This window comes from Podarcis bocagei, assembly GCF_964188305.1.
Source record: "Podarcis bocagei genome assembly, chromosome: 4".
NCBI classification, from domain to species: Eukaryota; Metazoa; Chordata; class Lepidosauria; order Squamata; family Lacertidae; genus Podarcis; species Podarcis bocagei.
In genome coordinates, this window is record NC_138128.1 from 42629516 (window position 1) to 42657125 (window position 27610).

Sequence of the window (27610 nt, forward strand, 5' to 3'; positions counted from 1 at the left end):
GTGTTTTAATTTGCACCAATTTACTCCATGATCCCATTTCTTCTTAGTATCAAAGCAAATCCATTTATCCATTCGCTTGCCTTTATTACCAATTCAGGGGCTAAACGTTATATTCTACAACTGTAATGATATGCAACAGATCTTCTTTATTCGTTCTCCATTGTCTATAGAGGGCAAATGAAGTTAGCTGCCTTTTATGCCTTTTTGGGACACAGCTAGCTCTGGGACAGCAGAACTTGTACCCCATCAAAGTGCCCAGTGGGCTTTCAACAAATCTAGGGTATGCCTGCCAACCTTGTAATTCCTTAGCCACATACCAGAGCCCTCTGGTTGCTAGATAAATTCCATGGATTTCAATGGTGCAATATCCAGAAAACACCCCCAAATTACTGTTCAGAGCAGTTTCTAAAGAAAGCAGTGTCTATCCATTTTTAATTTACTAATTCAAAATATTTATTCCTCACCTTTCAACCTCAGTTTCATGGACACTGCTCTTTTGTGAAACCATTTATTATGCCCACTGGCAGACCACAATGGAGAGCGTAATAAATGGGAACATATTGTGAACATTTAGCAGCGGATCAAGCGCTGCTTTGCATGTTAGAAGGTCTGTTCACAGGACAAAATTAGCATCTACTTGCAGGTCAGGTACAGGTATATTAAGAATCCATGAACAGATTGGCTCATTCATTTTGGATTCACGAACATAAAAGAGTGCTATCAATCAACCAAAGATTGGTTTAGATGCTAGGCTTTTAACTGATTAATTTATTAATTAAATTTACATATTGATAAATCTCAAGGAAAGCACTGTTTTGAGGATTTTCAAGGGGACTATTTCTTTAGAGTAGGTGCAATTATAATTAAATGAATGCTGCCTCTCTTAGAAAGAAAGCCCACCTTTAATTTTTTTACAAATAAAATTAATGCCTCTACAAACACTGAATGCAAACAGGAAACCATGGCAATGTACAGTAATGGGAAGGGGACAGAAACCCCACTGAACTCATTGGGATGGTCATAAAGGCTAGCACAATTCTGGGTTGTATCTACAAAAGTACCGTGTCCAGATCTATTTTGCTTTGGTCAGACATCACTTAAGACTACTGTTCTGGGCACTGAGGTTTAAGAGGGTATTAAGAAGCACAAACTGGAGCACGTCAAAAGGAGGGTGACATATTCTGGAGATCAAGTCCTATGAGAAAAGGTGAAGGAGTTGGGGGTACATTTAGCCTGAAAACAAGACGATTAAGAGGAAATATGAGCCATCTTCAAACATTTGAATGTCCGTCACATTAATATCTCCTAATTTTGCATTGTTTCCAAGACTATTTTCAGTGGCTTTTTTGCATTGTTTAAAAAACTATTTTACGTATTTTCATGATATGTCTGTACATCAGCTTGATGATTCATAACCCAATGAATCAATATAATCAATGATAGGAAAAATTCGACCCCTCCCCTTTCTGCTTTTGTATTTAATATGTTTTTGATGTATCTGGGAGAGAAACGAACACTTAACAGAACAACAAAGGACTCAAATAACCAAAAAATGGTTATGGTCCATCTGCATTTGATAACAGAAAACCAGATAAGCACATGGGTAACGCTGGGGAATGCAAGGCAAGCTGGGTTAAATCACAAACTGAAGGGAAATTATTTTTGCTTTGTTGTAGCTTACCATGTGGCTGGTTTATGAATGGCTGGTTTCTTCAGTGCTGCCTAAGGAAAGAATCCATAAATTCCCAGAATGGGCATATTGGTCTGGCACTTCTTCACTGTCAAGGGGCAACTTTGATTTCTTGGGTTGCCTCAGAGCAGCCCGAGCCAACCTGGAGCCATCCAAATGTTGTTGGAATAGGAACAGCTTTCGGAATAGCCTCCAGACAGGACAAGTAGTTTTGACAGTGGAACACACTGCCTTGGAAGGCAGAGAATTCTCCTTTTATGCAGAGGCTGCATGGCTACTTAGCAGGGGTGGTGTACTAGTGAATTTCCAGCACTGGTACGGTGTTGGCCTTTAAGGTCCTTTTCCAGACTCTAATTCTGTTTCTGGGTAGATTTGCATAGGATTGTGCTGTGAGTTTCTTTTTCACCTGCACTGATTCTGATGCAGCTGCACAGTGGCACGTCCCAGAGTCTCTGCTTCTTATGAATCCCATACATCAGGGGTTTTTGGGGGGGGGGCGGAGTTTAAAACCTGCCTTTTAAAGCTTTAATTGCACTGATTAAATGGATTAAAGCTTGTAACCCTAGTAATAAAAGTTTCCCACATCATGATTTTAATGGCAAGAGCGAATCGTGAGAGCGTTCCCTTGAACAAAAATTGTGGTGTGGTAAAAGCCTGGCTTCGCTAAATTCCGTGGTCAAAATCTTTGTGGGGTTTATATTATACTGGGTATCGTCTAGCAAACTTTCAAAAGATTGATTCCATTTCCCAAAGAATGTGGGTTAAGAGAGACTTTTAGGTCTTTCGGCTTCCTACCACATTTCTTTCTTCATCCTCATGAGGGCACCGATTTATCTCCACACAAAAGTCAATCCATCATTTGAAGAGAGATACTGTGCTTGAGCGCCTGTCTCTCTCTATAATACCAGGTGCATGTTTCACACTTACCTCACAAAGGGATTAAATCAGGTCCTGTCACTGACCACATGATTAGGGTCACTTGATCCTGAGCACCTTATGTGTCATCGTACAGACGGAATGCACCACTTTCATCAGTCTTGATGGTACAGAGACCTTTCCCTTACATGGTACGTTTTAATCCCCAATAAGAGTGAATCATGTCTAGGAAGCAATCAGCATTTCCATAGCAGACCATAAACAAGGGCGGTGACTGTGGTCCCAAGCACAGTTACACCGAAGTAAATTAAATAGGTATCGATGAGAAGTGAATGATTATTTATTCTAAATAGTTTTTTTTATACCTAGTAAGAATAATAAACCTCCCAAGGGCAGGCTACAGAAATTAAAGTGCAAGAATAATTAAAGCACAAATATTGCACGTCAGAGCAGGCACAAGACCTAAAAGGCAGGTAAAACGATTACGTAGAATTAAAAATTATAATCAAAAACATGCGGAAAATGGAAAGGTTTTGGGTGGCAGTGAAATTATAAGCAAGAAGACACTAGGAGGATCTCTCTTGGAAGAGCATTTCATAATTTCAGTGCCCCCACTGAGGAGGCCATCTACCTGGTAGCCTCCCACCTCACCTCAGACCAGGAAGAGAGCACCCACAAAAGACTAGTGAGGATCATATTGTAGGAGCAGGCACATGTGGGGACAGACAGCTCTTCAAGTATCCTGGTCCTGTATAATGATGAAGATTAAAACCAGCACTTTGAATTTCCAGGAAATAGACAAACTGGCCTAGTGCTTGGGTAATATGACCATAACACCTGGTCCCAGGCAGTTAGTAAACTAGCTGTCACATCTGAACTACTGTATTCAAAGGCAGTCCCACATACAGCGAATTACAGTAATCATAACTTGAAGGATGAAACATTTAGGGTCATGTTCATTCACGGGGGCCTCCTTTGCCATCCTTCTGAAGCTGTTTTCCACATATATTTTAAAAGATAGGTTTGAGGAACAAAACATACACCACAACACACACGTTGTATCTATCAACCCTGCTCATATGTTTAATCAAAAGTGAATAAGCCATCTGTGCACATGTGTGTGGTTCTAATTGCTCATTTCAGCTTTTTTTGCGCAGTCTGCAAACAGACCTACATCTCTTTTCTCATCTAGTCCAATTGTGGCACGGGGACAGGGGGAGGGGAATGAATTGGATTAATAATGAACCAATTTTCTGAAAGACTTTGCTGTTTCCCTTCTTAACAGGTACAGCTACTGGTATGCTGAAAGCCAATTAAATTAGTGATAATTAGCCACCGAACATCAGTGCCCCTGTCAGCTAATTACCAAAATCACCCCAGTGGCATTAAGAACTAGTAGGCTCCTTTAAAGAAAAAAAAATGCAATCAAAATTATGCATTCTGGGTGAGATGTGCAAATTCTCTTGGGTGCAATCCAGAGAAAGCTCTGAGTATTTAAATCCCATTGAAATCAATGGGGCTTGAATGCACAATTAAGCACTTAAGACCCATTGATTCAATGGGACTTAACTCTGCTTTGATTATGCCCAGTGGAAGCAATCCAGGGAGACCTGTACAAGCAGCAGCTTACGTCCAGCAGGGTTCATATTATCAAAACTAAACACACTATTAAAAAACACAAAAAGTAACATTTATTTATTTGCTTATTTATAAAACGACTTGGAGCTAAACAGAAAGAGAGGTGGAGAAATGCCTTATATGGTAATTTTACAAAATCAAGAGATTCAGGAAAGCTACGAAAGGCTTCCCCATATACTTAGTTTTAACACATCAAGAGGATGCCCTTTGGGTGTTGGAAGAATTCATGGCTTACTGAAATAAATGCTGTCTGCTGTTAGTAGCTAGGTGTACAGAAGCACATTTCCAATGACTCTGTTTGCACATAATGCTAAAACTACAGTTAATCTAACCTGAAAACTCTGATTTTCCTTGTGGCCACATCAGAAGGGAGCGGAGGGGAAAGTGTGTGAACCTGAGGCTCACTATGGCTTGCCCTCCAAACACTAAACCATGGTTTAGTGTGGATGCTGCCAATGGAAACTGTTTGTGTCTGACAGCCTCCCCAAAATAATTCTTTGCACACACCTCATGTGTGTCTCACTTTCTCTCCAGAAGATGTCTTGCCACATCACACAGCAGGGTCTTCACGGCAAGGAACAATGCATCAGTAGCGACAAGCTGGTCATGGTGGGAAACACAGCCAATTTAATTTAACAGAAGGGATTCACATCATGGCGCACAGTTGTCCATTAACAGAACAAACACCATTCTCACCATTGCCACCGCCACCACACCCTGCACTTGGCAATTGAAGCAAATCTTCCATGAAAATACATTTCCTATAATGTCCTGGTCATGGTTGGAAGGAGCTGCAGCACATTTCCATAAAGCCACCATGTGGAAAATTGCCTTGCTGTTCAAATGGACTAATGTGAAAGAATTTCCTTTTTCTAGTTGAGAGCCTCAATCGTTTAAAAGAGACAGAGACTAAAATATTATCAGGTCACTTGCCAGCAACAAGGAAAGGGCCTCCAAATTAAGGCTGCAAATCAAACAGCCTTAAATAAAAAGCAAAACCAAGTTGCACACCACCACCCACTGGAAATAATCATGTATACACAGCAAGCTACTAATCAGAACTATTATTGTCATTACTGGGGCTCATATCAAAAAGTCAGGCCAGGAGCAGCTGACAGACACACTCCTGGGGCAAAAAAACCCCCTGTACTGCCCAACTTTTCACAAACTTTCACCTACTAAATGATGACAAACCTAAACTAAACCCAAGCTGGGAAAGAGGATGGAAATTAATGTAGAGTTCTGTACCAGCAAGGGCCACAGTATAGACCTAGCTAGTGGAAAAATCAGTTTAAAAATGAAAACAACAACAGTGTAGCTTTCAGCTGAAGTTCAGTGCAGCTTACATCATCATCATCATCATCATCATCATCTCCAGTGCAGGCTCCAGCATTTAAACTGTTTTCAATACAGTGGTACCTCGGGCTTCAGGTTACAGACTCCGCTAACCCAGAAATAGTACCTCAGGTTAAGAAATTTGCTTCAGGTTGAGAACAGAAATCATGCAGCGGTGGCGCAGCGGCAGCAGGAGGCCCCATTAGCTAAAGTGGTGCTTCAGGTTAAGAACAGTTTCAGGTTAAGAACAGACCTCCAGAACAAATTAAGTTATTAACCCGAGGTACCACTGTATTGGGCTTTAAACAACTTACAATCACAGAATATAAACTGACTAAAGCATCAGCGTAGATATTACTTCAACTGAGAAACTTTAAAACCCTAAGTACAGTGGTACCTCGGGTTAAGAACTTAATTTGTTCTGGAGGTCCATCCTTAACCTGAAACTGTTCTTAACCTGAAGCACCACTTTAGCCAATGGGGCCTCCTGCTGCTGCCGCGCAATTTCTGTTCTCTGGGTTAGCAGAGTCTGTAACCTGAAGCGTCTGTAACCCGAGGTACCACTGTATAGGTTTTGCTTAAGTGCAAAGTAAGGTAGACCCTTGCATTCCCAGATGGGTTCCAAACAACCCACATCTTCTCCTTAACCATGACTGATTATCGACTCCCCTGATAAAACATCAGCATTCCCAGGAGGCTCAACTTATATTAAATTTTCATTCACCGGAGTCTGACGCAGCCCAGTAGTTGATTCACACACTCTTACCTAATTGGCTGCCTCAGTTGTTGGAGGAAGCAACAAGGAGTATAAAAGGAAGGTAGGTCTATGATCACAAGGGAAGTCCCAGTGGATAGAAGCGTCTCATCCCCAGTGACAAAGCATCAAGGTAAACAGTGGAGTGAATTAAGCATGTGATTCACACACAGGTGAATTAAGCAGCTGTGCAAGTTTAGCAACAGAATGAGGAGAAGGAGCTGGGCAGGAGGACAGGGCTGTCATCCCCACTCTCATTTTCCAATGAATAAGTCCAATAAATGAAACAGTTCTGAAGGAAGAAAGTCAACAGGGGTGTGCGAGCTATGTGGTGTATTGTATGAAATGCAGTGCTATTCTTCTAGAAAAACAGGTGCGGGAACTCACCATGAACACCTCCCTCATTCTGTTAGAATGGCAATGGCGCCCACCTGAGAGGTGCCGGAACTGAGTTCCAGGTGAAAGAAAGCCCCAGTAAAGTGTTGGGTCCGCAGCAATCTACCAACGGGACAGAAGTTATGGGAGTCTGCTCAGTGCCATGAGCTCCTGCCTCTCTGGAACAAGTTCATTTCCTTCAGACCAAGAGAGCTGACATGGAGAACCTGAGAGAGGTTTGTGGATTAGGTCTTTGGGAAAGTGGCAGCCATTTCACACTCTCAGGGTGACAGTGTTTGTGGCTTCTGAAACTTAGAAGAAAAGATTAGTAAGACATGATAGAGGTTTACAGAAAGTTTCTCTTTCCCATAATCCTAGGATGCAGGGCCATTCAGTGAAACTGCAGGGTAGGAGATTCAGGACAGACAAAATGAAATACTACTTCATAGAACACCGTGCTAAACAGTGGAAATTTCTGCCATAAGATATGGTGATGCCCACCAACTTAGATGGTTTTGAGCAGGAATTAGAGAAACTGATGATGGGCGAGGCTATCAAGGGCTACTATCCACGATGGTTCTGTAACCTTCCCAGCATGCTGGGAAACAACACAAGTAGAAAGTGGCTCCTTGAGAAACGTAATGCAAAATCAAGAAGGTGCAGAGGAGCATTGTCAAAATAGGAGGCTTGCCAAGGCCTCTGGGTATCACAGACAGATTTTCTACAAAGGTCGGGTTCTGCTACAGCAGGCCAAAGGCATGGAGGGAGATCTTCTCTAATAAATAATAATAAATCTTTATTGCGGTCCAAAGACCTATAGAACAATTTCAGAACAAAATACAGTTAAGACAGCCAACTACAAAAGAGAGAGAAACCAAGGTGGTCATTTTGTTTTGTCTCGAGCTTGATGATCTTTCTTTCTTTTGACTTCCAAAAGAAACTTTGCCACGGCCAGTGAAATATCATTAGACCTGTCATCCAAAAGATATTTAATATGGGAGGCTTCAGATTTTCCTGGAAGATTTGCCAGTAGGGGTTTAATCAGTTGGTCCCTTGCTTGCTCGTACTGCTCACAATGCAGTAAGATATGCTTCATGCAGTCGACGTCCTGAGAATATAAACAAAGCCCATTCTGATAATAAAAGGTCAGAGAAATAACGGATTTGATTTGAGGAAATTTGTCCTATTTCCTAAAAGTAACATGTTAACCTATTCAGTAGCTGCATGTACCCATCCAGCTGCATTTGAGCGCCAAAGTTGGAAAGGAGAAGCAGTTTTCAACTAATCAAGAAATTAGATACGCCAACTTCTGAGTTAAGACATTAGGACATGATCCAAATATCAAATAAAACACTAGAGAGTCAAGGCCAAGGCTGGAAGGCCATAAAATTGGCTTGTCTTTTTTCCTTTATTATATCTACTCACAGAGGGCCTTGTCCAATGCCCAGAAGCAAACATGTTTGAATCCAGCTCAAAGAGTCTTGCCCAATGCCCCAATTAAATACTTTTTGAATCAAAGCCAAATTTCAGACAATTTCTTCTTGAAAGGAATCCTTTAGAAGCTTGCGGATAACTTTACACACATCTTCTTTGTGTGCATGTGTGTGGGGGGGGGGAATCACAGTGTACACTGTCATGCATGAAAACAACATGTGCATTTCTTCACAATTACAATTTGTTAGAAGCCGTAACCGCTCTACCAAGGAAGGATTAGTTGTAGGCAGGGGACAGACCAGCTTACGAAGCTCTTTCAGCCCTGAGTACAACCATTAGGGAAAGCGAGATGAGCACTACAACCCCATAGTCGCCTTTGACTGGACTTAACATTCCAGGGGTCCTTAACCTTTTACTTACAACCATTAGATAGCCAACAGTAACCAACTCCAACACATTCCTAGTGCAAAACTGTGCACCCACTATCTTGTCTGAAAACATGTCACGTTCCCCCCCCCAAAAAAAACCCACCCTTTACAACTGGTGGACTTGTACAGAGCTTCTGGTAGCAATGCTCCGTGAATGAAGGCAAGGTCAGCATCTCTAGAAGAAACACAACAAGAGGTCCCCTAAGTCTGTGTGTGTCTCCTCCTTGAAGGACACAAAGCAGAGGCAGCCAGAATGAGGATCCTTCTGAAAAACAAGAGCCTGTCAGATGTTCAGATCACAGAGGGACATAGAGGGATTCAAGCAACCCAAGAGGCCTCTGCTCTAGCCTACTGTTCAAAATCTCTGGCCATATTCTATGCTTTTTCTAACAGAGGAGGGGAAAGAGCCTTTTGAAGAGGGAACCTTTGAAAAAAAGCCTCAAAGGCATGTTTGTGGTTCACCCCATTTAGCCTTTAAATGCCAAGCTATCTTTTGGATGTGGAGGCTCTGCACAGAACAGATCTGACAAAAAATAAAAATCTGTGAAATTCAATAATGAGTTTCTTCCCCCCTTTTTTGAAAAGAAAAGGAAAGAAGAAAACTCTCCTTAGTAAAAAGAAGAAGAAACAATATCGCTTCTGACCATGTCTGCTTCCAAACATAAAAGCTCCCTTGACATCACTGAGGAGAGACAGAAACACACACCCCTCCCCACATTAATACACATGAACCCCAGGCACCACACTTTAAATTACCGAGATCTTAGGAAGTTTATTATGGGGAAAGGAGAACTTGTGAGAAGAACGGAAAATAGTGCGGGCAAGGTTTCTGGGGAGGTTTCTTTTGCTCAAGTAACTTTCACCAGCGGTTATCTGCTTTTTGCACAGGCTTTTCTATCTGTGCTACTCACTCAGTGAAAGTTTAGCTTTACCAGGGTCACTGAGCATCTAAAATATCATTAGAGCAAAATCTAACCCTTTTTCACCCACGTGCATTTCCTACAACTGCTTACCTGCCTTCTAGATTTATGACCTCTCTGCTGCTGTGATTAAAACAATAATGGTTTGTTTTTCTTTCTGCTTAAGGCTTATTCTTTTTCTTCTCCTCCATGCTCTTTTGCAGAGGGTGGAGGCTGTTGAAAGCACCAAAGCATTCCATGCAGCATTCAGTAGCTGGCTACCAGATGCCCTGGGAGCAAAAACCAGAGCCTTAAGTTCTGCATTCAGACGCAAGAGGCCGTCCCAAGACGTGAAGGAAGTCACAATTACTTCTCATCTACCAAATCATCACAATACTGCTTTTGATATTACTTGTTTCCCCTCCTCAAAACATAAAATGCAAAACTTTGCATAAAGTGAACACTAAAAGTGATTGTGCACTAATTCCCAAGCCATCAGCTACCACCCTACTCCCTAACATCATCCACAGGATCACCATTAAAGCTTGTCAGTTCTTACATTTGATACCATTAATCACCAACAGATACAGATATATCCCCCCCCCCCACAAACACATACACACTCTTGTGACAATGATGAGGTCCGATGGGCATTTGTAAGATTGGTCCTCAGACTCAGACTCCGCCCACTTTTAACAGGGCCTTCTTGGATAAAGCAAAATTAAGTCTGGCGCTCTCAATATGTGGATAATATTCAGGCTTTCATTTTTTTCATTTTACCTTGGTTTTACACCTTGAGCATCTGGCCATGGTCGGACTGAGCGTTTGCATGGAACTGAATCCAGGCAGTACTGAAGTAATAGTGCTGGGTAAAAATGCCTTTCACTGTCACTGAGAGCATTCAGCTCCCTTGGGCATTCAGGTTTGAGGTAATTGACAACTCTTGCTATTTTCTAGACCTGAGACAGGTAACATAGTGCCTTCAGATATTGTTGGACTATATAATATCCACTTTCCCTGCCCATTGCCCATGCTGGCTGAGGCTGACAGAAGCTGCAATAACTTTGGGAGGGCACCATATTGACTAACCCTGCTCTAGGCCACAAATGGCACTGAGTGCTATCTTCCAATTGGTGGGAAGCCCACAACCGTTTTTCTCACTGATTCAACAGTAGCAACTGCCAACAAGCTCAAGGTTAGACCAATATAATGCACTCTTCCACGAAGCTGCCTTCGAATTTTGCCTAGAAAAGCCCCAAATGGCTGAAGCTTAATACACCTAATGATTGCCTCACGTCACAATTGCCCCAGTCAGTCAAGAGCAGCCTCTTAATAGCATGAGCCAAACACATGACAGCTGAGACCCACAGAGGACTCTCGGTGGTTCCACCCCCCCCCCTTTGTTGCCAAACTCCCCCAGAGGCTCACTAAGACCCAAATCTGGGAATTTAATTATTAAATCTAAATTGATAGCTTACCATTCTACCAAGAGCAGTCCTTGGCACAAGAAAATTAAGGCAAAAAAATAAAACCCTATCAAAACAACTTAAAACCTAATGGATCTGGAAAAAAGCAGCAGCAACTTTGAGATAGAAGGCAAAGTGAAATCAAAACCATAAAAGTCTGACAAAGAAATCACTTTTAAAATAGAAAAAGATAATTAATCTCCTAAAATTGGCAAAAATAGCCTGATGCATCTTTCTAAGGCAGAGTTTTCCAAACTGTGTGTCGTGAAACGTTAGTGTGTCAGCTGTAGTGTGTCGGTGTGTCACACGAACACTCCCTGCGCTCCTTTCGGGGCTGGAAAGGGGTTGGTTTAACCTCTGATTTGCTAGTAAAACTCAATTACTGTGTCACGAAACGATGCATGTCTAAAAAGTGTGTTACCGACTTGAAAAGTTTGGAAAGCTCTGCTCTACGGGGAGACTCATACTACAGGGTCCCTACTGAGAAGTACCCTCTTGCTACCTAACTTCACTGCTGGTCTTAATTCATACAGAGTTTCATTTAGGAAAATGTGCTCTGTAAGAGAGCTAAGACCCAAGCAATTTAAGGCTTCAGAGTCAAAATCAGCACCTTGTAATTGGTAGGTAGTCAAACTTGTAGCCAGTGCAGGTCCAAAGTCCTGGTTTGCTTCAGCTAACAGCTGCATTGCCATATTTTACAGTTTCAAGGGCAGTCCCACATATTGCACATTACAGTAGTCAGGTAAATAATAATAATAATCAACAAAGCATACACAACACTTTTCAGCCTACAGAAAGTGGAACAGCAAAAAGCTGGGTGGCTGAACACAGCAACCCCCCCCCCCATTCAAACTACCCTTGGCACTGGGTGTCTAAGAACTTCTGAACTATAAGCTTGTTTCCTATGGCGTCTGACCCCATCAATACCACTGGGCCCACCCACAATAATCAATCTTGTCAGGATTATGTTTCAATTTATTCACCCTCATCTAGTCCATTATTGATCTCAAGCAGTCATTCGTGGAAGACTCTTGTCACACTGCAGAAAGGAAAGGAGAAATACGGCAATGTGTTACCAGCTTACTGAGGGCACCGTGCTCTGCACCCTTGAATAACCTCTCCCAACAATTTCATGTAGATGTTAATAATAAGGGGAGACAATATATAACCCTGGGGAACCTCACAGGACAATTCCTGCTGGTAAAATAAGGACTGTCTTCAGCACCATTCTCTGGAGACTTCAGCCAACATAGAAACAAAGCTACTGCAAAGCAGTACCTCTTACTACTGACCTAATTAAGTGGTTCAGAAGGATGCTGTGGTGGGCAGCATTGAGAGATCATCAACAGGGCTACACCCTCTGTCCCTTGGCAGTGGCTGTGTGCAGACCAAGGCAGTGTCCAGCTCAAATCCTGGTTGGAACCAAGCTCTTTGTCCAAGAGCACCTGGAGCTCATAAGCAACCACCTGCTCAATCACCTAGGTGAAGATAGTCCATTAAAAACTGGCATCCAGTTTGCAGACACCTGGTTTCAAGGGAAGGCTTCAATAACAACAGTTTGACCACTGCCTCTTTAAGGACAGCTGGCACCAGTCCTTTATACCAGGGATGGGCAACCTTTGGCCTTCTCACCACTAAGAAAAGCTCTGCAGAATGAGAATGCATGGGAACAGTGGTGAAAGAAAGAAGAACGTTTCTTTCCACTGCTACCAAAGAAGAAGTCTTCAAATTATTTCTAAATCACGTGTTATTCATAACTGACTCTAGCTTCCCAGTAAAGCAAGAAGGTGTCTGTGCTGTTACTAGAGGGAGTCTATGAACTATTGTGTCAACTGCACAACAGGCTTCCCATTTTCTTCTAGGCCCGTGACAGAATAGCAGAGAGAGTCAGACAAATATTCCTGTAACGCCTCTGGGTCTCATCCACATTTATTAGCCTTCAGGAGTGGACCTTTCTAACTGGCCTTCCACCCTTGTAGATGTCATATAAGGAGCAGACAGCCTGCTGCCCTCCTATGGACTGTAATGGCCTTCAGCCCCAGCAAACATTGCCAATAGTCCACAACATCTGGAGAGCACCAGGTTGGCAACCCTTGGATTAGAGCTTTAACTCCAATTTCATCAAAGTGGTGATCTATGGACTCCCACCCAAACATCACCCCCTATTTTGTCCAGTACAAAAATCTATATCCAGAATATGAGCTGCTATACATGTTCTACCCAGCAGACACTGCAATCATGGCTCTGTCTCAATAGCAATCACAAGATCCTGAGCCACACCTATTTAAAAAAGGTTATCTGTGTTAACGCAGAAATCCCCTAGAAGCCTATTTTTAAAACATTGGTGGCTGTCGGTGTTTTACTGGATACTTGCAGCTTTGTTTTCACCTACAGCTAACTGCCCTGAGACCTGGCTATAACATTCAGTAAGGAAACAGGAGAGTTGCCCTTTCTGAAACCTGATTGGCTGACTTCCCAATCAGCCTCGAAGGGTTTGGGTCAGGCCCAATCCCCTGCTGCACTATGTTTATGTCCATCTGTCCTCATTAGGACTCCCCTGTTCCCTATTCCATCTGCCTCACCAGGTTCCTCTCATCTCAATTCCCGCCTTGCCTGTGCTTGTGGTTCTGCTGTACTACTTACCTTCCTGGTTATTGGTCCCCCGTTCATCTTCCTGACTGTAGTAACTAGCTGCCTCTTGAACCAACAAATGGAATGGATCGCCCAGACATGCATCTGGGCATGCTCCCATTTGCTGGCCAAGCTCCCAGCAGCAATTTTTTTCTCCCAGAACATGATAGTTCAGCTCAGTGATTTGATGACAGAAGCACCTGCATTCATACCGTTCTGTACATAATGATCATGCATGAATGAATGCCTGTGTACAGGCAACGAATGTTAATAGTCACACAGAGCCAATAAACAATGACGCACATTCTTGAGCACCATCTACTGGGATATTTCCAATTTGTACTGCACAGTGATGTAGACTTCTGGAAGACAAGGTCCCAAAGTAGGCTAATTCTGGATAATTCAGTGAGCCATCATCCACACAGAGCATAAACTGGTGCAACGTTTAATGTGTTTCACCCAATGATATCAGAAAAATGACAGCCCTTGCAGTTCACATGGTGCGGTATATACTTGCCATTTCTGAAAACCAGTTATCAGCAGGCATCCACAAATCCACTCACCAACTCTCCAAGTGTTCCCCTGGTGAGAAGGACAATCAAGGAAGCATAAATCCCATCTCCTGAGCTCTCATTTGATTTGCCCTTTGGAGAAGATGGAAAACAGCAGGAGTTGTCTTGCACTGTTTCTTGTCTTATCCAAATCTCGGTGAGCAAGAGAATGTCAACCAGCCAACCTATTTCTTGTGTCTCTGCCCTGGAGAGCAGCCAAAGAGGTAGGGTCAAAGGGTGTTTGTGGTGAAGCATCTGCAGGGCGCTCTCTCCCTGCTTATTCATTTCTCTATAGCCCCAGCATAAAGTCAGGGAAATGCCTTCCTTTCTCCCAAGCTGCCTGTAGGTGCCAGAGGACTTGGAGAAAGATGGGGGAAGTGGTTAATTATCATATTTCCTACCCACTCTTCATTGCAAATGTACCTGTAATTCCGCAGGAGGATACAATTAAAAACAGAACTGCATACACAACACAGTCACTTAAGAAAACAAAGTAGATAGATGATATCCACTCTGGCCCTCAAGTCCAAGCCCAGCACTCCAGCTGATGAAGAAAACCCAGTCAAGTCTGTGCCACCTGTATCTCAGAGGGAAGAGAATTCCAAAGCTAGGGTGCCACCACTAAGAAGGCTTTCCCTGAACTTGCTTTGAAGGAGCATAAAAGAGGCTCACAGATGAGTTAAGCAATATTTGTGGGCCACCACTTATCCCATTTAGGCATTTTCATCTACATGGAACCGGCTTTGAAAGGTGGTCACCATATTGGCAAAATCAGCTGAACACCAAAGATTTCATTGCAAGTTTTCAAAACAAGAACTGCCCACAGAGCAAGCTTGTCTCAAAGTACCCTTAACTGGGGGGTCTGTGATGAAGGCAGCCAGGAGCAGTCAGAGAATAAGCAAAGACTGAAATGTAATCAAATGCTTTGAAAAAGTTTCCCCCATGTTTGGGAAAGTAATCATCGTGCAAACAACACTCTTGTTTTTCTCCCTCTGTTGAAGGCCCTTTCATTAACAGTGCCAACAATATTGAGGAAGAAGATAAGCCATATTTCCCGAGATGTTAAAACAAGAAACGAAGGCCTAATTGCATTTCCCCTTATTGTATTTCACCTCTCTTGATCTTGAGGGAAACTTCCAAAATATGTTGTTATTTAAATTCCATAACATTAAAGCCTAGTTCCTAATAAGGTACTGAATATAGGTTCAGAGTGGATGTGAATGATGAAAAAAGGTTTCCTTCCCTCCGGAAACAAAACAAAAGACGAGGTTGTTTTGAGAGCATACAGAATCAGACAAGATTCTACAAAATATTGAATATATCTGTGTTGTTTCCAAAAGGTACATAGCATTATTGTTTCCCTTTGCCAGTGACACTAATAGCACTGGGAGGAGAAGGGAAGAGTAGAAAGATATTCTGCACAAAGATCTGGAGGTACCATGACGCCAGGGTGGGCTGTACAGGACAGGACACGAGGAAACACTTGAGGGTTATTTCACACATTATTTAATTTTATTGTTAAAAAAAGCTCAACAACCTTTGGGGTGTCCTGGTTTTTCTTTTTGAAATATGGCAACCCTACTTATAGGTCAGATTTCAGTAAAAACCACATGAAAACCAGAATCACAGACTAACCGTGAAAGAAAATGTTTTTTTCCTTTATTGTAAGCCTGGTGACATAGGAAAGTTTTCAGCAAACAGTATTACACATACACACACATGCACACACATGCACACGTCACCTGATGAATCTCTGTTGGAAGAGACTGACCTGGCCAGCAGGTGAAACTGACACAGCACGGAGCAGGCAATGACAGCACTGCAGGGAGAGGTCCATGATTCTGAAGAATACATAATGAAAATTAGAAAAGCACTGCTGGTTGATTAGGCTGCAGCCCTGCAACCTTTAGAAGAAAACCCCGACTCTCTCTCCTCACAAATAACAGACATTTTAAAAACAGCTAACGGGGCCATGAATCTCAGGTTAGAACACAAGACAGGCATGGACAAGCTTAAAATGGTAGCTAGTGATATGGAGTTTTGTGCAGCTGATCAGGAGAATCAGATCCGGGGGGAAATAAATGCTTCTGGGGCGTGTGTGTGTGTGTGTGTGTGTGTGTGTGTGTGTGTGGATATCCCTGAAAAAGAAGAGAATGAAATTGCCCCAAAGTATTAAACCTTAAAACTGACAAGAAAAGCTGAAAGCACACTTGAATAAGAACCAACTTTAAGGTGGTGGTGGGGAAACATTGGGGGTTTTTTTTAGCCTGACATTTTAAGATCTGTATAAACTTTTGACATAACTTGGATCTTCGTATCGTGTTTTCCCCACTTAAGCATGTTTGCACAGGCTTTCCCCCAGGAGGCTTGCAAAATAGTTTTCAAAAATACAGCCCGAAAAATCTGGGATATTTGTCAATATAGTCTCATGTATTTGGTGTTACTCTTAATCCGAACAAACATGAGTCACCCTTGATTTTATTTGAGGAATGTCATCTCAGAGCCTGCTCTTGAAATTTATCTTGGAGCAATTATGGCTCTGGTCCACCAACTTCCTCTTCCGGCTCCCATCTTCTCCGTTCGAACAGCTAATAGTATTTTGACTGCACTTCTACGAGTTGCCTTAAATGTTATGATTTAAAGTCCTTGCGATTCCTCTTAAATTGTTCAGGCCTTCCTGGTAACAGTTGCTAAGAAAAATAGCTGAAGAGACATTAGTTGCTTCCCAGGTCTGGGAACATCTGGTGCAAAGGATGGAAGAAGGTCCCCACATTATCAACTCAAAACAACTTCTCCCTCTTTTCTTGTTTCCTTCAGATTTCAAGGCATTTCCTTCCCCCATAAACCAAATCTCTCCCCCACCCAGCTTCACACACACACACACACACACATCTTATTTTAAGAAGGAACAAATTGAGACACACTAAATGTTTCCTACACATCATTCCTAAAATAACCAGCTGAGATTTTTAGCAACTGTTATTAATAAACCGTTTAAGCTGAGCCTGAAAACGACACCCACCAACTGGAAGTGGAAACGCTGAAAAATGCAATTATGCTTGCCCTCCAAATTCTACACAAGTTTAAAGAAAGATTAAATGCCTAACCTGTTGCCCAGTGTACTCTTGCTACTGTGGAAGAAAATCCCTCTGCCCCATATTCTTCATTGTGGCAGTTCCCTTGGTTAGCTCCTATTCATTTAAAGAGAAATTCCAAGGAGTCCTGAAATTTATAACCCAGTGGGGCTCTGGTCCATGAAAGCTAAAACCACAATAAAACGTGTGAGCCTTTAAGGTGCCACAGGACTCTTTGTTGGTCTTACTGCAGCAGAGTAACATAGCTGCCCCTCTATCATTCATTTCAATGGGGATTGTGCAGGAAAACTTTGCAGTGTATCATACTTGAGGCTTCAAGCTCTTGTGCCTTTAATGGTCCAATGAGGAGCCAGACAAGGAGATTAAGAATATCTCTCCCCACCCACCTCCTCTCCAAGGGTGCCCTTAACACACTCTAGTGCTTCCACTTTGCCACAATAATTTGCAGCGGGTTTTAAAGGAGAGGTGTAGAGAGAAAATGGAGTCATGTAAAGGCCAAGCTATAATAACCGAATGCTAGCACAAGCCCTATGCAAATGTGCACAATTACATCCAATAACATAATTACTAGGGTCCGGTTTCTTAAGGTGTGTGGTCTCTGGGCTGCTCACAGCTTCAAGATTCTGTTATTAGTACTTTTTTGTGCTGGCTGGTGTTTTTAAAAGCTGTTCTCATTTAAACAGTTGCATTTTGAAAAACAGGATGCTATTTTATTTTATTGCATGCAGCCTTGGGTTCATGGAGAGCAGAAGGTGGGATAATTATGTATAATGCACAAATATTCAAACAGGAAAGCCAAGCTTAAATTGTTCCAAACAACGTCTCCCAGGCCAAGTTCAAGATTTGAACTAATGGCTGTTGTGCCATGGCATTTGTTTACTGAGTCTGGTGTGCTATTATCAACCGCAGGCCAATTGTTACTGCACCTTGATGTTGCAATCACTTCCACTGCCTGGGAGCCTTTAACCCCCGTCATGAAATTTCATGAAATTGATTTCTGCTCACAACAAGGCCTGAGATTACACCGGCAACCATAACAAAATTGCAGCTCCACCAAACAGATTTCCCAAAACAAAGTAAAATTAACAAGAATCTGATCAATTTCAGTACAGCTACTCACAAACTTGTAAGGGCAACTGTGAAATAGCTTTAAAATCACCGATTTATTCTGTTGTTTAGAAGCTGACAAACAGAAACCCAAGGCACCATAAAGGAGGAAAAAATTAGAGGGGAGAAAACAGTGTAGATATATCTTTCTATACCAAATCAAACTTAGCTACTACCTCGACATTCAGATAACAGCAAGATCCTTCTCCTTTACAGACCATCATAAGCACATGCAAAAGTTTCCACATTCAATATCCAGCATCTCCAATTAAAGGGATCACTTACAGTCTTCTTCAAATTTGGGTCCCCAGGTGTTCTTGGACTACAACTCCCATCATCCCTGACCATTGGCTGAGCTGACCTGTGATAATTCTCTGCACAATTTTGCAACTGTTTCCTATCAACATGCAAATTGTGTTCCCTTGATTTAGGCAGTTCAATATTATTAGCTGGTCCAAAGTCAATACGGGAACCTAAAATCTGGGTTGTTCATGCAAAACCGCAGTTAAGTTTCTAAAATCAAGAGGGAATGAGCACTGGCTGGAAGTCAATATCAAGAGTCAATATCTTAAACCAAAACAAGGAGCATTCAAAGCGTCTAGGTCTTCATGGTCTTTTTGAAAGTTTGCAAATGTTTTCTTTTCAAGATCTGATTACATGATGGCCATGCTCAGAAGCCCTGAGCAAAATCAGGGCACTCCTAAGTGCTGTACAATGTATTTGCAACCTGTTTATAGCCCAGACAATACAGAGGAAGTGCTGCTGTTTCCACATTGCAAATGAATTGAGATAAGTATCTTTGCTTAAGACATTGACTCTTGATATTGACATCCAGTCAGTGCTGTGTCTCTGATTGCTCACTGATGGGCAAGTCTGTTGAAATGGTAAACTAGTGATCACTTGGATGATGGTGTTTTCTTGCCAGTTTAGTTTTTTCAGCACAGAACTGAAACAGCTATCAAATATTCACATGGATACTACAGAATTGTCGAAAGCCTGGGAGAACAAAGAAGTCCTAGCAGGGCACCAAAAAAGGCAACAACCTGGGTGCTAGGCAAGTTTCCATAGAGAGAGCATTCCATAAGGATCCTGGGAATTGTATTTTGTTAAGGATGCTGAGAGTTGTTAGGTGACCCTTTCCCTCACAGACCTACCAGTCCCAGCTGTTAGGGGTTTCCTAAACACTCTCAGAACCCTGTTTAAATTGGTATGATACTGCTTTAAATGTATAGTGCAGATGAGATCAAGGAAGGACCAACAAAAAGGCTGCCTTTCAGCCACCCACTATTGTGGCCACCCTTCAGATTGAGGAGCTACTGTATACAGAGAAGAGCCCTCACAGGTGATCTGAAGGTATTAGTAGGTACATCTGGGAAGAGGTGTTCCATTAGATGTAAGGTCATGTAGGGCTTTCTAGGTGAAAACCAACACCTTAAATAGGGATCTGAAACTATTCATCAGCCAGCGTGGGCAATAAAAGACTGGCACCTGTCCTAAACAGCTTGGGCCCAGTATTGTTAGCAGATGACCTCACCTATTGTAGTCTAGGGCAGTGTTTCCCAACCACTGTTCCGCGGCACACTAGTGTGCCGCGAGATGTTGCCTGGTGTGCCGCGAGATGTTGCCTGGAGGGAGGCGGGCGAGTCGGGCGGCGAGAGGTGGGGCGGCGGCGAGGAGAGGCCACCCAGCGCGGGGCTCTCGCCGTCTGCCTGCCTGGCTGCCTGCGAGCTCGGCGGGCAGCGCCTCCGTCCGCAGCGCCCGCCTCGCGGCTCTCATTCCCTGCCCCTGCCAAAGCTCACCCAGCCAAGCCGCGCTCTCCTTCCTGCCTCGCTTTGCTGCCTCCCCCCCCCACCCCCAAAGCTTGGAGGTTCCCCGGCAAGGGGGAGGGGAAAAAATTGAAACTTACACTTTCGTGCGTCCCTCCCGGCGTGACGCTGCGCGCTGACGTCACGGGGCTGTAATGGTGGTGTGCCTCGAGATTTTTTTCATCAAACAAGTGTGCCTTTGCCCAAAAAAGGTTGGGAAACACTGGTCTAGGGCACTTGCCAAGAGCAACCAAAGGCTGCTACCTTATCCTGTGTAGCGTGATCAAATGATGAAGCTTCACATACAAGGCCCTCTCAGAAGATGCTTCCCAGCTGTGGAATTCCTTTTCTCACTGAGGATAACTTTCTAGAAGCACTTCAAGTTGTTTTTGTCTGGCTTGGCTTTTGGCTTTCACTGATAAGCCATTATGGAACCATTTTTCTCCATTGTTACGACCATCATTTTGTACTCTGGTATTTTGCATCTTTTGTTAGCTGCCCCTCAGAAAGAAAGGCAGGATAAAGATGTCAAAAATAAGTGGATTAGATGTATACAATTTTAATGACATTTATTCAATATTTTATCTTTATGTTTGATTATCAGCATTGCTATTTTCCTAGCGCTCTGAGGAGAGACACAATGCACATCAAGATAAAACAACTCAAAGCCTGTGGTGTTACGAAAAGTGCCTATGAAAGGAGCATACAGTCTCCAACTTTACATGGTCGTTTTAAGAGGCTGCTTCTAATTGGAACATCAAAACATTTGCCTGATGTAGAAAGAAAAGAGAAATCCTGTCCTCACCAGTGAGTTTCTGCTCATCCACTCTACAAAAGAATCTTTGGGTGACTCTCTGCTTTGAATGATGTAAGAAATAAGAAATAAAAGCAGCAATAAAAATAAAGTGTAAAGTCATACAGCACCTAGAACAGCAACAGAAAGATCAGCATGAATGAATCTTTCTTTATTCAATCTCATCCCAATTGGGAAAGCCATCATTACTTTGACAACCCTCGGGTGTTTGTTACCAAGATAGCAGAGTACAAATGTTTCCCTCATCTCATTGCACACTTTGCAGAGATCAGCTCTTCTGGGAAGCAAAAGCAAATATTAACCCTTCGGATATTAGCCTAGGGTGATTATGGTAATTTTGAGCCAGTGGCAATAAGCAAACAGGCTGATGTTTAGAGTAAGACATGCCTGCAGGTTCTAACTAAGGCCTGCTCCTGTTAGCCTCACTGGTCAAATTTCTCAGGGAGTGGCAAATAGACTGCAAAACCAGCTATCAATGGTAAAACCAGTGAAGTCTCATTTAAAAAAAACAACAACCCAAAACATTTTGGTTGCATATTCTATACAAAAGAGATAATGCACTTAGTTTTCTTTTTATGACAAAGAGATGAAAATATATTTCCTGCACATTTACAGCACACTTGCACTGATAACTGAGTAGCATGAAATTCTTGTTGGGCACAGCTTCCAAAGACAATCAAGTAAGTGGGCGGCAGCTGTGCCACTCTGTTTGGCACAAGGCAGTCAAGTTCCTTATTGCCTCTTAAAGACGGCAGATAGGAAAAGGGATTAATACAGGAGGCTGGTGCCATGGAATTTCAAGGGGCGCACAATGAACGCAAGAGCAGAGCCAGAGCATGCTAGAGAAAGAATGGCCCTGCCCTCTGCTTATCTACACTGGAATGCCTTCAGCAGACACAGAAATAGAGGAGGGGGAAGCAGACAAAACAAACGGAGTGCAGGCCACCATGAAGCTACTGAGTGCACAATGGCCCTGATGTGTTGTTGTTTAGTCGTGTCCGACTCTTCATGACCCCATGGGCCAGAGCACGCCAGGCACTCCTGTCTTCCACTGCCTCCCGCAGTTTGGTCAAACTCATATTTGTAGCTTCGAGAACACTATCCAACCATCTCGTCCTCTGTCGTCCCCTTCTCCTTTCCCAACATCAGGGTCTTTTCCAGGGAGTCTTCTCTTCTCATGAGGTGGTCAAAGTATTGGAGCCTCAGCTTCAGGATCTGTCCTTCCAGTGAGCACTCAGGGCTGATTTCCTTAAGAATGGATACAGTTGATCTTCTTGCAGTCCATGGGACTCTCAAGAGTCTCCTCCAGCACCATAATTCAAAAGCATCAATTCTTTGGCAATCAGCCTTCTTTATGGACCAGCTCTCACTTCCATACATCACTACTGGGAAAACCATAGCTGGGAAAACCGTGGCCCTGATAGCCCATCTCTAATCATTACATTTGAATTCTGCACTTCTGACAAATTTGCGGGTTTTACGGAGTTGCTCCGAATCTGTACAAGCAGAGGCTCTTGGAGAGTTGCCCACCACCAAGTAAAGCAGTCAATTTGGGAGATGCTAAGCATTGTATGCCATAGATGCAATGCCCCAACGGGCACATCAGAGCAAGACTGGTAGCCATTTTGGTAAATGTGGAATTATATTAAAGTTTGCAATAAGGCAGAGGTGGCTATCTCTTTGGGGTTTTGTCGGTTTTCGGCTGAGGGTTGGCATGCCAACCTGGGCCCATTTCACAAGCAGATGCACACTCACACATGCATGCGTTCTGCAGAGGGGATGGACACAGACAAGTGGTGGGAAAATGCACATCCATAGTGAGGCGGGAAACAGACAAGCAAACAGACATACACACACACACACAGAGAGAGAGCCGCGGCGGGCGGGCGGGAACTTCTCTAGGGCAGCACCAGTGTAGGAGGGTCTCCTCCTGCCCCAGTACTACCCTGGAGGGACAATAATGCAATGTTTGTTTCCCATAGCAGCAGTGAAGTAGCACTGTCTCCTCCTACACCAGCACAGCTCTGAGGTGAAAGAAGGCCATGCTTCTTCCTGTTTCCTAAGCCTCTCTAAAACCTTGACAAATGCAGCCAAATTTGGGCAGTGTGGATTGCAGGTCACCAAAAGTCACTTGGGGGCTGGATATGGCCTGGATCAGCTGCCCAGGAATTAAGATAACATTACACTAAGTATTTAGGACTTCCTGTTTGGAAACAAACATTTAGATTCAGCTTAAGTGTCCTTGAAAGCAGAAAAGCCAGACATATATGCAGCTGCTGGGTTTGGTTTGTTTGTGTGCATTTCTGAGGCACAGTGACTATGGTAAATATGGCTTCTCAATTCAGCCAAGCTATTATTATTATTATTTGAATTTATATACCGTATTTTTCGTCCCATAGGACGCTCCGTCCCATAGGACGCACCTAGTTTTTTTGGGGGGAAATAAAGGAAATTCCCCCCCCCCTTTATTTTCCCCCCAAAAGCAGGTCGGGGAAACCGAACCAGGTCGAGGAACAGCGGGATGGTGGCGCTGCGCCTCCCTGCTGTCCCCCGAGCTTGTGGGGCTGGCCGATGTCTGCCCGGCGCGAGGGGCGCTCTGCATCAGGGTGCCCCGCCCGCCAGGCGGCAGGCTGCTATCCGCAGAGTGGGGAGCCCTGCGGGGAACTCCTGCAAGGCTCCCCACGCTGCGGATGTCTGCCCGGCGCGGGGGGCGCTCTGCTTCAGGGTGCCCCTCGCGCTGGGCGGCAGGCTGCTATCCGCAGCCTAGACATCCCTGCGGGACCTCCCACAGGGCTGCCTAGGCTGCGGGTGTGTTCCCGAAGCCTGGAGAGCGATAGGGGTCGGTGCGCACCGACCCCTCTCCCTCTCCAAGCTTCAGCAAAAGCCTGCATTCGCCCCATAGGACGCACCCAGATTTCCCCTTCATTTTTGGAGGGGAAAAAGTGCGTTTTATAGGGCGGAAAATACGGTACGTACTGCCCTGTACACAGAGGTCTCAGGGCGGTTTGCAAACCTGCTTCACACACTAGTTTCTGGATTTCTGGCTGATCGCAAATCATGGTCCATCCATTTAGACATCCGCCAAATTCTAAGTTAAGCATTCTCAACTATGTTTTGGCATGAAGTCTGAATTGAGATACTCACAGGAAAAGTGTAGCATCTGCCAACTGCTGTTCACTTTACTACTGCTCCATCAGCACCTCCCATCCCCAAGACACACTGTGCATAGGAGAAAAATAAATCTTTACTTTTGGTAAACCTACTAAACTGCTCTCAGGATTTGACGGATGCTGGAAAACATAGGACACTCTCTCTTAGAAAAGGGCATGTGCAAGGGAACAAAGATAGAATGCAGGGGCCACACACCATACTGAACTATGGCCTAAGTGCTCAGAACTCCCTAAAGTAAAGTTAGTAAGCCATGAAAAAGAAAATAAATGCTCAAGCTGTTTTGTTATAGTCATAAATATTTATAGTTTGCAATAATGCTGCACAATAAGAGACCTGCTGTAACATATTTACAGTACTTGACCTCACAAATAAAACATTTTCTCCATTTTTGTCCTGTTGCATAGGAAAGCATGTGTTAATTCTATTCAGTTGCAAAAGATAAGTGTAGAGTTCATTATGTTTTTATTCAATTCAGATTTCATTTTCAATCAAGTCTTTTAAGTGACTTAATATAAAATGTGACTTCATTTTTAAAAATATATTTTAAAATCAATTTTATCCACCCTGCATTCTTCATAATTACAACTCTCTCTCTCTCTCTCTCTCTCTCTCTCTCTCTCTCTCTCTCTGTGTGTGTGTGTGTGTGTGTGAAAGAGAGCGAGAGAGAACGGGAGAGAAACAACATCTTCTGGAGTAGTCATGAAAAGTATCCCTTGGTTTTTGGAAAGGGTTTTGTACTGGAACAACAAAATGTGACAGGAGTGGGAAGGGAGGTGAGAATCCTTTATTTTATTCCCTGACCTCAATGTACAATCCAGGTTTCAAAAACTGAGACACTTCATCTGCTGGAAGAGAAGGACCGGACACAACAAGCCCCACCACTGTGACTTCTCCATCTGAGGGTCAACAACTAGGACCAGACCTAAAGGCTTTGTGTGTTTTCCTTTTTCAAGAGTACAGTATATAAAATGCAAACAGTTAGCTACAGATGGGTTACTCTGCAAAGATACTGAAACCAAATCCCCCCTCTTTTTTGTGTGTGTGAGCGCTGCAAATCCTACAGTAGGGTTAGTTAGCTTTGCTGGCTGAATGCCAACCAACCAAATTCCATCTTCTCTGCCTGTCCGACTGTATTTATAAGACTTGGGCCTGTGTCTGCAGTTTTTGATTTTGTTAGTGTGAACAACTGGAGGGGGGGCAGGGGCAAAAAAACAATCTTGCTCTGGAAATCGGTAGTGCTTTGAACAGCATATGAAATGGGTACCTGGTCTGGTTACAAACCCAGTTCTTAAGAATAGTAACAGGAAGCAACTTGCATTCAAAATACTACCAGAGCGTTCTCTCTCTCCCAAGAAACCAATCAGCAGATTGGCTTCGAGGGAAATAAAAATTCTGTCCCAACCAAAATCTATCTTATCCACGGTAAGAGGTTATTTTTGTATTTTAAATGATCAACAGGAAGAGAGAGATGTAATTGAAAACAAGCCTGAACCAAGCCAATCCTTGCACTGGTGTTTCTCAAGAAAATCTCTGTGCTGTTGCTGTAAGGAAGTGGCCCATTTCTGTTTGAGATGTGCTAATACTAATGATCCCGTGGGTGCTTTCCCAAATCACAAAACTGGCAAAATGCAATTGCACATATGCCCTGGGCTCATCAAGAGGCAACTGCTGTCATGCATCACAAAATCTGCCTGGCTTGCAATGAGTTTGCAAAATGTATTAAAAAAAAAAAAATCCCACCCCGTACGCTCTGTTCCTCTCTAAACCCCAAAGGTTATAGAAGTGCAATGCAGCCAGTTTCTTTTGAGTAAGACAAAGTCAAGGTGGACAACTCTCTCACAACAGAGTGCCAGGGGAATCTAGAACTGTGTTAAGTTTTATGTCAAACAAGCAGAGAGAGAAAGAGACTCCCAACACTTATGGAGTTTTTTTTTTTTGGGGGGGGGAGTACCTCCTCGCTTTGGTTCTCCCAACCACAGTGGTGTTTCAGTGGGGAAAGACTTCAGAAGGATGTGTTTCCTTGCCTTCTTGTTAAGGCAGTCATGGCTTCAATATGCAAACAAAAGCTATTTAAACTGCAGTGGCATCGATCCCATCACCCTTAAGGTTAGCTTTTTAAGTTGGAAGGGACCCTGGGGGCCATCTAGTGCAACCCCCTGCAATGCAGGAATCTCAACTGGTACAGGATCCCACCCCTCTCCAGGAAACACACATTTTAAATAAAAATTTATCAGTCAAATTTGATTAATTCTCTTCCTTTCTGCCGAAAGAGACTCGTTAAAAAAATGCTGAGAAAAAAATATTTGCCAGATCTGACACATACATGGCTCATAGAATGTAACCTTAGGACAGCAAACACTGTTTTGCACTTCCCCATACCAGAGCTTCAGACAGGGAGAAGATGGTTGAGCTAGAGACACTTTTGCCCCAAGCTGATTCCAGAAAACCGAAGAGACAGGAACTGCAGCTTTCTCTGCCTTTATACCACACCCTCTGATTTCCTTAATGCACTGTCTACAAAAGAGGAAGACTTCAGACCTTGGTTGGTAAGATGCATCCTCCAGGACCTTCTGAACAGACTAGCACTAGAGGACCGTGCATAGCATCCTTGCTCATTCTTTACATGGACAAAGAACCCCTTTAACATCAAATATTGCTTAGACCAGCACAACATTCTTGTGGACTTCTGTAGAAAATGACGTACGTTCTCATAGCGTTATATGCAAGCAAACCAGTACTGATGTGGTTTGTGCAAGTCTTCATTTATTATTAGGCTTTTATTTTTCCTCTCTTTCCGCTTATAATCTACTTAAACATGACTAATGGCCAACGCCAAAACTACAGAGCCAGGAAGTACAGTATTTTATACACAAGTTCAGGATGCAAATTGAAACAAAGGCCTTGTTGTTAAGACTTCCTTTGAACTCCATATAGAAGTTCATTCTCCGTAGTTCTTTTTAAACCACACCTCCAAGTCCTTGTGGGAAAGCACTGGGTGGGTTTACTCCTATTTTTTCTCAGCAAAGATAAAAGCAGAAGAGACAAAAATCTAAATGAAGGAGTTGTGTTCCAAGGACAACCACTGCAAGACAAATTACTTGGTGGTGTTGGGTATTTTTTTGAGGGGGGAGACGCAAGAAGTCAGGGAAACTTTGAAATGGAGGTTGAAAGATTAATGCTGGGAGTGTTAAAAGTTGCTAACCATCTGCAAGGCACTTCTCAACTCACACTGCCTCTCAGATCAAATAAGCAGATTCCCATCCTACAAAACTCATCTGGAACATGGATGGCTGTGGGGTTCAGCAAATCCCTAGGGAGGGAGAATAAATCCAAGGGATGAGCAGGAAAAGTCTAAACCATGTCTCACAAGCAGCTCTGGCATTCTGTGATTTGCTGAACTCTATGGGTTGTACCCAACTAAGCAACACTCAGAGTAAGCCCATGGATTTTAAGTCCATTATTTCAGTGGGTCAACTTTGAGTATGACTTGGTTGAAAGGAACGATTACCAATTTCTGCAATGTACTTACAGGAAGCAGCAA

At 43.2% G+C, this 27610-nt stretch overlaps 1 protein-coding gene and 1 long non-coding RNA gene across 3 annotated transcripts in view; one reads left to right on the top strand and one right to left on the bottom strand.

Annotated features, from left to right (window-relative positions):
- The window catches only part of HS6ST1 (heparan sulfate 6-O-sulfotransferase 1), a 192005-nt gene that overhangs the window by 148684 nt on the left and 15711 nt on the right, over positions 1-27610 (bottom strand). The window lies entirely within an intron of this gene.
- LOC308585457 lies at positions 19147-21026 on the top strand. 2 transcript variants are annotated; one of them, XR_014007405.1, is made up of 2 exons: positions 19147-19632; positions 20689-21026. It is a non-coding gene; the product is annotated as an uncharacterized lncRNA (long non-coding RNA). The 2 variants fall into 2 exon arrangements; XR_014007406.1 differs by having other exon boundaries at positions 19147-19621.